The following is an 11,802-nucleotide window of genomic DNA, read 5'->3' on the forward strand; positions in this document are numbered from 1 at the left end:
AACGGCGTTATGATGGTGGTGTGCATGATAATGGTGATGATGATGATGTGCAAAACGCACAAAAAAAAACTTACAGAACCCTGAATCAGTTTTTCCATTAGTTGTTCAATACCAGTGGCAAGTGCCAGCAACTGAGGTGCCAGGCTAGGCGTATAGACAGAAGAAGAGGGTATGTAGCGTTATCATGTAGGAAGCTGTATTTTCACTGCTTTCAGCCTTGCTGTCAGGATTGTAAAAATTTCAAACACTGTCGTGAAACTTTAAAACTTCGTTCATACGAAGGTGGCGGCATTCAAACTGTATAGCTGCAAGCGAAATGATGGAGAAGCTAGATTTGAAGATCAGGACAAATGTGGAGTTTAAAGCAAAAGAGACACAAATGTCTTCACAGAAACTGATACAGTAGTGGAGCATAACAATATCGCAAGTGCCTCTCATATATGATCGAACATGCAACAATCAGTTACCTGTGGATATCTGGTGCGTTTACGAGGCCGGTCTGTCTTCCAGTAGTGTCAAATATGCAAGTTGCAGTGCGTAGATGTTAAGGCAGCCCTGTACAATCATGTTGCTGCTGGGGATGCACAGTGCACGCTCGGGATGTGGGCAGCTACTTCAGGGATTTCACGGCAGCACACAGACTCGAGCACGGCTTCCAATGGCACGACTGCGGCCGGATTCACACCTAGGATAAACGTCGTTATTATTATTATTATTATTATTATTATTATTATTATTATTATTATTATTATTATTATTACTACTACTACTACTACTACTACTACTACTACTACTACTACTACTACTACTACTACTTTTTCAGCACGCAAAACTGCACTTGCAGGCCGTCGCGCCCGCAGCCGAAGGCAATTTCGAAAAGAGCGCTTTGTGATGCATCGACCGCGTTTTTGCGAGTTGTCGAACTTGCGCACGCTCGCCACGAAGCATGCGACAAGAGCATGATCGTGTGTTTCACGGAGCACGAACAACAAATAAAAGAAACGAATAGAGGTGTGCGAATGGCTTGCTGTAGCTGCAAAATTATGCCTCTCAATCACGCAAAATCTACGGCACTATACATGTACGTTGGGGAACACGTGCAAACCATTAAGGGAGAAATGTCATCCAAAATGCGCAATGGGTGCTCGCGACAAAATATATACGCTTTATTTACGCAAAGAGCAAAGCCCGAGCTACAACATGCTGGGTTGCACGTGTTAGTGGCCTCGTTTAAATGTTGTCCGCGATATGTTTGACTGGTCGACATAATGGCAAAGAGGTCGGGCACTGCAGTTGGGATGAAAACAAACAAAAATCCCTTAGACAAGCAGCAAAATAACACAACACTGCTTACTAGTTGACGTTGCCTACACGCTCGGCGGTCCGCTGGCACAACCTGAACTGCGTTGGGCCTGATGCCTGCCTCCTGTTCGGAATCGCTGGCCAGCGGGTCAAAAATAAAGTTGTTGTTGTTGCCTCAAATTCGATGGCACATACCCACGGTGGGAAATTGGCCAGGGTTTGGTGCAGATCCAAACAGGAAAAAACTCATCCAAGTTTATCTCAAGCATTGTAAAAATGAAGTGTTGTTGTGGTTGTTGTTGTCCACATAGTATGGCACATGCCCACATTGGGGGATTGGCCAAGAATTGGGGGCACAGAGAGTTTTTGAGGTAAATAATTCCTGGACGAAATTAAAATGAATGGTAAGGACGGAAGAAGTAAACAAAAAGGAACAACGAAATGAAACGGGAAATACATAACGCACGCAGGAGATCGAGACTGATGTTTATAGCCGAGTAGAATGATAATAATAATTGTAAGAATAAAAATAATATTGAAAAAAATTTAAAAATTTAACAAGGTAGCCGTCTTGATTCCATTAAAAAAATCTGCACGCCAGTAAAAACAGACTTGTGGCTGTACCCAAGTATGGTGGCTCCAAACGACAAGACTGGGCTCTTCAAACAAAGGCCAAGCTGTTGTAGTGGTTTCGCTAAAAGACGTCTTCTGATTATGGTGTATCGGCGACAAAACAACAAAAATGGTCTATGGTTTCATGTTCTACACAGAATACACAGAAGGGATTAAGCGCCAACCCAGACCTGTGCAAATAAAAATTTAAGGATGGGATCCCGCAGCGGAGCTTTGATAGAGATACCTCCACCTGCCGTGAATTGCATGATTGCCTGCTCCACGAATACGTCAGGTGCAGGTAACCATCAGATCTTAACAGAGATCCAGTTGTCATTCTTAACAAATTTTGTCGCCGGAACCTCGCTGCTGTGATGTACGCTGTAGCCGGAACGATAGGTAGCACGGGGCCATTGAGGGACGCCTTTGCCAGACAGTCTGCAACTTCATTGGCTTTCACACCGCTATGACCTGGCACCCATATCATGTGAACAAGGCTCAAATGCGGAGGGAGTAAGGAATGGAAGGGGTTTAGAATGGGCGAATCCACAGCCGAAGCAAGAGACGAACACAAAGAAAGAGAGTCTGTAATGACAGCCACTGAAGAGAAAGCTGGCTCTAGTTTGCGAAGAGCAAGCACCACCGCCAGAAACTCCACTTGGAAAATTGGGGTGTAGTCGGGAAGCCGCACAGAAAAAGACCAATCTAGAAGCGGGCAATATATTCCAGCCCCTGCCTTTTCATCACATTGAGAGGCGTCAGTAGCTATCGTTAAGCTAATAGGTAGGCTTTGTAAATGGTCGTCTAATAATCCATTTAAAATGCGGGGTGGTAAATGCTTAGCGTTTTTCGGGAAAATGTCATCACAGACAATTTCTACAGAGTACCCACTGTTTTTTGTCGGAAGGATGTTATACAAAAGAACATTTAAAGGTTCAAGCAAATTTTGTACCATGACTACCTGCTGGGTATATGAAATCTAGGCCAGTGGACTCCAAAAAAGTAAGTCGGCTGGCAACAAAAAACAGACAAGGAGCGGTGTACATCTGATTCATATATTCTTAGGTACGTCTGAACAGTTAGGAATTGAAATCTAGATGATAAAGGAGGAATACGGGCTTCAAGATAAAGCACGTTATTGGCCACACATTTGGAGAGGCCAAGGCACAACCGAAGCGCTTCCCGCTCCAAAAGAATGAGCGGGCGAATTTTGTAAGCAGCTGTACCAGCAAAGAGCACAGATCCAAATTCTAAAATTGGTCGGACATACAAAACATATACCAGCAAAAGTGCATCTCTCCGCATTCCAGACCGGGGATTACTTAATCCACGCAACATGCCCACAGCACGAGCCCCTTTCGCTGCGACATTGTCAATGTCGGAGCGCCATGTGAGGCTGTCATCATATATGACACCAAGTTATTTTAATGACTTCACTTGAGGATTATTTTGTCGCTGGTAACTGAGAGACAGATGAACAGAGTCTTTCATTTGAAAAACAAGTACAGCGCACATGTTTACATTTAAGGTGAGACTTAAGTCACCCAACCAACCTTCAAGCAAATTTAGGTAGGATTGCAGGCGCACATAGAGAGAATGAATGTCAGCTGCAGCAGTGAAAAATGCAATGTCGTCCGCATAGACGAACGTGCGAATGTTTTGATGGCTGGGAATAGAGCTCATTAGAATATTAAAGAGCACTGGCGACAAGACTGCCCCTTGTGGAACACCTCTGGATTGTTTATATCTCCCAGAATTCACACCATTTAGTATGCAAAAAAACTATCTGTTTTCAAGGAACGCAGATATCCACGCAAGTAAGAAATTCGGAAACTGCAGAGTATATAATCTATGCAATAGTATGTAGTGTTCTACGTTGTCGTAAGCTTTGGATACATGCATCTAATGTCACCAATGCAGCATGCATTTTTTGGTGCCGCGCAAGACGAATGCGACTCTCAAGATCGGTGTGAGCATTCCACATGGAACATTTTTGACGGAAACCAATTTGACAAGGACTAAGGATATTATTACGGTCCACAAACTCCGAAACACGTAGGAGTATGGCCCTTTCAATTATCCTAACCACGTTTGATGTGAAAGAAATGGGAATAATAATATCCGGAGAATAGCCACCACCATTGTTTTTAGGTAAAGGGATCACTTTTGCGATTTTCCACTCAGGAGGAATCCATGAATGTCTGATTGACAAATTAACCAGCTGCAATAAGGATGTAGGGGACTCCTCAAAGAGGACCCTTAACATTTTTGATGTTACCCTATGAGGGCCAGGAGCAGCAGCTGGTAACCTCAACACTATCTGGGAAAGCTCGGAAAGGGTAATAGGGGGGGGGGGGGGGGCATGCTGAAACTGGTCCACTGACGGCACAAACGCGGAGCGCAAAGGAAGTACAGAGGCGAAACGCTGCTCTAATCCTTTGGCAATTGCCTCAACTGTTTCTATTGCTTCTTGCGGGGTCAAAACACATGAGGGTGAATTTCCTGAAACCGGAATCTCTTTTCGCGATCTTAAGAAACCGAAAAGTGCGCAACGATTTCCTGATTTTGATAGGAAATCAAAATGCTCGGATTCATAATTTTCTTTCGCTTGTGAGACTGTGCGTTTAAAAGTAGCCGCAATGAACTTATAATCATGCCAATTTTTTGGGGCACTGATTGTGTAGGAGCATCTTCTATGCAGCCTTTCTGCGTCTGTAATCCCGCGAGCAATCTGCATTCCACCATCTAGATGAAGTGTTCCCTCTTGATGTACGTACCAAAAATTCGGACTTCTTTCGGCATTCCTCAATGGCCAAGCATATGCCTTTTGTTGCATGTTCTTCAGCAGAATTAACCGCTGAAGCAGTGGAGCGCAAAGAGGACTGAAACTGGTCATAGTTTATATATGACCTCAGCTGAGAGCACGCCGGAGTTAAGCGGCAATTAACATCATAAACGATAGGTATGTGATCGCTAGATGTTCCACAATCCACAGTCGACCAAATGAGTACAGGAACACAATAGGCTGGTGAAAGTTAAATCTAACACAGATCGAATTTGTGCGCGGAGAAATGTGGCCGAACCTGTATTCATACACGAAAGGTGGTCATCAGTAACCCAATCCCAAAGGCGCTTACCACAGAAATCTGTCTTAAAGACCCTCGACACATGATGACAATTGAAGTCGCCGGCCAAGAGAATTGACTTCTGACAATTAAGGAGCAGGAGATCTAACAACGTGGTATCCTGCACACCGCAAGGAAAATAAACGTTTACTAATGAAAACGGATAGCACCCTGTAATTTCAAAGTCTAAAGCCAATAACTCACAGTCTATAGTAGAGGACTGAAAAGTAATCTTAGCCCTGTGACAAAATTTAGAAGAAACTAGTATGGGTAAGCCTCCTCCTCTTGACTGTCGATCTTGACGAAATGAAGAATAATTTTGCCAATGGAAGTGTTTTTCAGATGTAAGCCAAGTTTCTTGTAAAATAATTATCTCTGGATTATGTTGAGATATAAGGTACAGCAAGTCTGTTGAAGCTGAAAGAAGTGACCGACAGTTCCACTGGAGAACTCTTAACACCCCTATGGTTGAGAAATCCGGGCAGCAGCAACTGCCCGCCCTAAAATAGTTTCTTTCGGCTTAGAGCCAATCTGTTGCTTCTATGATTTCGGCTGAGGATGCGAAGAAGAAGGGTTAACATTGGGGATCCGCTGCGTTTGAGGATTCGCGTATCCGAATACACCATCTCTGCATCATGAATAATTCGAGTAAAATCTGAATTAGTGGACCGAGGAAGTGGAAAAACAGCAGTTACTTGTTCTTGGGGCTGAGACTGCTCAGGCAAGAAATGTCGAGTCATTAACGAGGCATGGCTGACATGGCAGAAGTCATTCCAATTTGCATGGCCTGGGTAATCTGCGTTGCCAGAGCATTAGATATGCACTCTGTGACAGCGGACACTATACTGTCAACCATCTTAGCCATAGAGGCTTCCACAGCAGTCACTATTGCCTGATAGATATACGAATCTAGTGTCACTCCTACAGCGCAAGGTGGACTTGCAGCCACGAGCACTATGGCCATATCGCCAGCAATTGATACACTGCAGTGGCTTAGATGGAAGGGGATCTACACGGACGATTATGGGCCATGCTTTTATTTCTGAGGGGCAGGAAGTACCCTCAAAAGTGGCAATAACCGTTCCCGTTGGCACCCGCTCATTGTTAACCTCCCGCGGCTACAGCGATACACAGCAACACCCGCTGCAAAGAGAAGGTCGAGGGTCTCAACTGGAGACAAGCAAGAGTCCACACCGCGAACCAAACCTTTTGTACAGGCCAGATTGGACGGAATGAAACTGTTAACCGAAAGAGACCCAAAACATGAACAGTTTAGAAGATCCTTCACGCACGACAGGTCTGGTGAGCGGCACAGAATCCCGCCACGTCCAAACTGCCTTACCTCAGTGATTTCCTCATAAAGGGAAGTGGTCGCCTGGAGAGCAGCTCGAACAGGCCCTGGATTGTTGTCTGATAGAACCACCATCCTCTGGCACCAGCGCCACAGGATTGCTGCGGACGCCGGAGCGTTGAAAAGCTTCCAGAGGCATCTCATGAGGTGGCAGGGAAGCCGACCAAGGGGACCTCCCCTGGCCGGGAGACTGCGTAGACATTACCTGTGATTTAGAAACTCACCGCGTGCGTTATTCACACAAGAAAAAAGGTGCAAAGGCACAAGGGGAAAAGGAAAACAGGACCAGCTACCCAATACTTAGCCAATCCCTCGTCTTCTTCCTCCCTCCCTCCAGATCCAGAGGCCCTCGCTAAGGGGGCTAGCGCCACCCTACCCTCGCTATCCGAGCCAACGTTTATGGATATACTTCAGTTTCGAAACTCCTCGGCGCGCTCATGGAGTGGTGGCGGCGGTGGTAATAAAATAAAGTGGTTGTCGGGGTTCCCAAACGCGTCATCTTCTTCATCGTCTGTGTCGTCCTCCAATGCCTCATAATCAATGTCCTCGCCAAAATAAAATTATTCGCCTTCTGACTCGGAGTTATTCGCCATTAATTTGCGACTTGCCCTGCTCCCGTCTCTCCGTCGTCTCCGTGTTTACGCACGTGCGTGTCAAGCAGACGACGTGCCCACTCGACGTCACGGTTTTCCGGGGCTCGTGATAGCGCATTGTCCGATTTTTGACGTCGTGTAGAAACCTGGCAACTACGAACCGAAACCGAAACTGGTGGGTACAAATAGTACGATTATTAATTATATAATACGAGTTCGTGTTTCTAACATCGTGTACCATGCTTACAGAATCGCTACGCATTATTTACAACCGAGAGGTGCAACACAAAAATGTGGTGTCTCTATCCCTTTAAGAGAGGGTTGAGCGCCGAGACAGTGTCCATTTAATTCACAGCTTGCATAATGCTAATGTGCGACCTTCAGAGCAGCAACGTATTGTCTTGGGCAGGTTCCAACCCTGCTTTGTTCCTTATCTGGGGCCATGGCTCATAGGCAGCTTTCGCCCCTCTCGTGTCGCGCTAGATTATTCGTTATAATGGAGGAAGGAAAACTCGGCAGTATGGTTTCTTGAAGAAGTTTTTTCAGCGCTACAAAAACGAGGACACAGAAGTACACAGGACGGGCGCTGACTCCAACTAACTTTAATGAAGCTGACACGTACATTCAGCATTTGACAGAGCGCATGCGGGTGGGATATTTCCGGTAGATTAGGGAGCGCAGACTGCATGCTATCATCTATTTAATAATCTGTATTCGCTGTCTCGCAGGGACTGATGTGGTGCTGACGCACTTGTCACCCCTTTCATTGTTTGATAAAAAACGCTTAGGACAATTCGCGAGCTAATCTGTCCTTACTTGTGCTTAAAATTTTGATACGCTGAAGTCGTGGCTCACAGTTTTGATCGTTCTCATCTCAACCACGACTTCAGCGTATGAAAATTCTAAGCAGAAGTAAGGACAGATTAGCAGGCGAATTGTCCGAAGCATTTTTTATCAAAGTGGTACGTGACACGTGTGTCAGCACCACATCAGTTTCCCTGCGAGACAGCTAATACAGATTATTAAATAGACGACAGCATGCAGTCTGCTCTCCCTAATCTACAGGAAATATCCCACCCGCATGCGCTCTGGTCCTTCATTGTGTTAAATGCTGAATGTGTCAGCTTCATTAAAGTTAGTTGGAGTCGGCGGCAGTCCTGTGTACTTCTTTCTGTGTCCTCGTTTTTGTAGCGCTGAAAAAACTTCAAGAAACATGCTTCACCAACTAGCCCCACAACGTGTTTTGTTAAGAAAACTCGGGATCCAAAGGCCCTCGCTAAGATGGCTAGAGCCACCCTACCCTCGCTATCCGAACCAACGTTTATGGATATACTTCAGTTTCGAAACTCCTCGGCGCGCTCATGGTGTGGTGGTGGTGGTGGTAACAACTTTATTGATAGAAATATATGGGTGGGTCTCGGTGTCGAGCCACTCTTCGCATCTTTTGACATGGTCGATCTGTGGCTCCTGTGGCATAGGTTGGAGCCCCTGTCCAGGGCCCCACTGAGTCTTGCCGCCTGGTAGGCTTTCCGGACCAGTCCTGCCTGGACCACGGGACCCTCGCTGGAAAGCATCCTCTCCCACTGCTCCGCACTCGGGATTTTGTTTATAGCAGTCGCATTTATTGGAGGAGCCGGCCCGCCGCGGTTCCTGCCACCGCGGCGCTGCGGTCGACGGTTGTCTGCTAGCACCCAACGTTGCGCTTGCGCAGGGGTTCCTGGCTGGTAAAATGTTTGTTTTGCGACCCTCTTCGACAACCAGGCATTATTTTAATACGGCACGGTTGTTTTATCGAAAGGATAAGAGTTTGAGTCGGGTTGGCTTGATTTTTTTTTTTTTTGTAGCACTGCATACGTTGCGTATCCGCTTTTGCTAGCACACAGCAAACAGATGCGTCTGCATGCGGCGTTCACCGTGCTGACATCTGCGACAAGAGTGCCCATGAACTAGTGTGCATATGGCGTAATTTAGGCGTGTTGCGGTGTAATAAGTGCTTAGCACCTATTGTAACTGTCGTGGTATACTGCATTGCTTTCTAAATATTCTTGGCGTACACTAGTTTCTGTGCAGACACAACGCGCTGTCTCATTTTAGCAGCGCATATAGGCATATAGATAACAATGAAATTTTATTAGTGCAGGGCACATGTACGCATACAGTGCGTGCCAGAAGTAGAGGCAGGAGTGATATTTTTGGGGCTCAACTCGTAGCTGTCTCGGTTTCGTCTCACGTATTATAGTCGGATACAGTCTGCAGTGAAGCTCCGCCCACATTCAGGGCCGCTGCACAGAATTCCTCCACGGAAAAAAAAGTATTCCGTTAAATTTTTTCTTGTTACCTAAACAAGAAGCAAATCACAAGAAAAAATTATAATTTCTAAAATTTTGATAGTTGGCTCGTTTAATAAAGTCAAACATTAAAATGCTGATTTAGTTTACTGTTGTGATTGGCTAGCGAAGTAATACAAGACGCCGCGGACCGTGGCACAGTGTTGACAACTGCTGTTTTTTTAAGTTGTATCCTACTATAGCTCAAACAACACACGTGCACACACACAACAATATATAAGCATCTAGCCTCTCGTCCTAAGTAGTGCCTTTGAGGGCTTGTCTTATATGTTTATTACTCAGTAACATCGCCAAAGCTGCCGACTACAAAAAATAACGATCGTTTTAAAACGACTGTTAGTGAGGGCGAGGGAGGATCGACGACGTGAGGGCGAGGGAGGGCCAGCAAATTTTTCGAAGCGAGGGTGAGGTAGGGCCGGATAACTTCAAAGTGAGGGACGAGCGAGGGCCATGGATTCAAGTGAGGGCGAGGGAAGAAAATTAAAAATGAGGGCATATGCCAACCTCTGGTAATGAGTAATATGCAGATGTGAATTTGGACCCAACTGGAACATCCTACTGAACCTTCCAAATATGGCTCACTATTTTTTTTTTTTGCAATGCTGAATGCATATTTCATGTGGAGTTGGAGCTCAAAGAACACAACTGTGAATTTTATAATTGGAAAGTCTAATTGGCAGCCATTTTTTCTTTTTACTACGACACCAACCGCCTGAAGCCTCTGTAACCTATTGGAGTGTCCAATTGAAATCTTAGAACTGATTCGATTTATCCATTTGGACAAGCGGCAGCCAATTGGAGCCTAGTGACTCCAACTGGCTCCAATTAACATCAGTTGGCAAAACCAGCATGACAAGCTGCTGCCAATTAGAACCCAGTAACTCCAATTGGTTCCATACCACTTGGCAAGACCAGTTGGACAAGCTCAGCAATTCAAGTTGGTTCCACTTAATACCAGTTGGAATTCCAACTGGAACCAGTGGACTTTTTGAGCTGGGTTCTCGCCATTCGGTCTCCTGAATGGGAGCTGTGTGTGCGGCAACTATCAGTATCAGTGTTATTGAAGTAGCTCTTGTTCAAAGAAATTCGCCGTCACAAGTAGTGAGGTAGTGGGTAGGTAGGAATTAACTGCAGAGGGCCAAGGTTGGGGAAATTAAAACAAAATTATGCGGCAAGCTGCAATCATGGGTGTTCTTGTCACTGGAACATAATCGGTGCCCTTCCATCCTTGATGAAAGAGCAAGAGCGGAGAGGGAAACGCCAGGAAAAGCTGCGGTCTATATTAGGGATAATGTTCCCCAAACGCCGCTTGACTTGAGCGCTCAAGTGGTGCACTCAGCACGAAGTAGCTGCGACACTCGCGCGCCCAAACAAAACGCCCGATAGTAGTGTCCATGTATGCTTGTCCCAGAAACAGAGTAATTAATCTTGGATGGGTTAAACATATCCGTCATTCATACCCTGGAACCCTGATACCAATAGGTGGAGATTTTAACGCTTCCAAAAGGGGTGATCAAGTTCACACTGCCTGCAACACACACACTCACCAGATCTGGCGTGGTGGAATTAAGGGCCCCGGTGCACTACAATGGCAGACAGAATTACAGAATTTGATGCATGGTTCGGTTGATGAAACCGTATCAGCGTCAAGAAATTGAGCTTAAATTATTTAGCGGTTATGGGCCAATATCGTGGTTAATCACAAAAAAGTTTATCGCACTCATGACGAACGGCAAGGTAGACAAGACAACACACACACATTTGAAGAAACACGCAAACAAAAATTTGGTTTCTGCGGCCGGTGGAAATAGAGGGACAGGGAGAGGATAGCAAAGTGTACATAGGGGAGGCACTATCTATATAAAGGTAGCACAGCATCTAATTCATCTCATTGAATTATCTGCGGAGCTGTGTTCCGCAGCTCCCAAAGCCGCGGCAACCAGGAAGGCAAAAAATGATATCCAGAGTTTGACTGCACATACATCCAGACCATTTTTAACTAAATTTCACCACTAGATACCGCGTATTCAGCCCGAAACATGTGCAGAACGTGTTCTAGACAAGCGTTTGTCCTCTACGTCTAATCGGCTTATCGACCACACCGCTCCGGCATGCAATGTTGAAGCTGCACGCTGTACGGCAAAATGGCGTTCGTCACTTACTGTGCAGGCTTCCCTATTGCCTTTTCCAATTGAATTCCTAAAAAGTGGAAGGGAAAATGGAACCTGGAGGTTACAGTAACCTGGTGTTCTTAAACGTGCACTGACATTGTCCAGCACACCGTGACTTTGCATTTAATAATAATAATTGGTTTTTGGAGAAAAAAAATGGCACTGACATCGCACAGCACACGGGCGCCTCCATTGGATGGAAGCCGTCGTGACCGGGATTCGACCTTGGCTCCGCAGCCGAACGCCAGTCACTGCAGCGCATAAAATGGGGCGTACTCTAATAAAAACACGCAACAGGAA

At 45.7% G+C, this 11,802-nt stretch overlaps 1 long non-coding RNA gene across 1 annotated transcript; it reads right to left on the reverse strand.

Moving 5' to 3' along the window:
* Positions 1-472: 472 nt before the first annotated feature.
* On the reverse strand, positions 473-6,734 carry LOC144094495 (uncharacterized). Its single transcript, XR_013306502.1, has 3 exons — positions 6,684-6,734; positions 6,382-6,580; positions 473-685 (listed from the first exon to the last, which is right to left on the reverse strand). It is a non-coding gene; the product is annotated as an uncharacterized LOC144094495 (long non-coding RNA).
* Between the last annotated feature and the right edge of the window lie 5,068 nt (positions 6,735-11,802).

The sequence above is a fragment of the Amblyomma americanum genome, chromosome 1 (assembly GCF_052857255.1).
Source record: "Amblyomma americanum isolate KBUSLIRL-KWMA chromosome 1, ASM5285725v1, whole genome shotgun sequence".
NCBI classification, from domain to species: domain Eukaryota; kingdom Metazoa; phylum Arthropoda; class Arachnida; order Ixodida; family Ixodidae; genus Amblyomma; species Amblyomma americanum.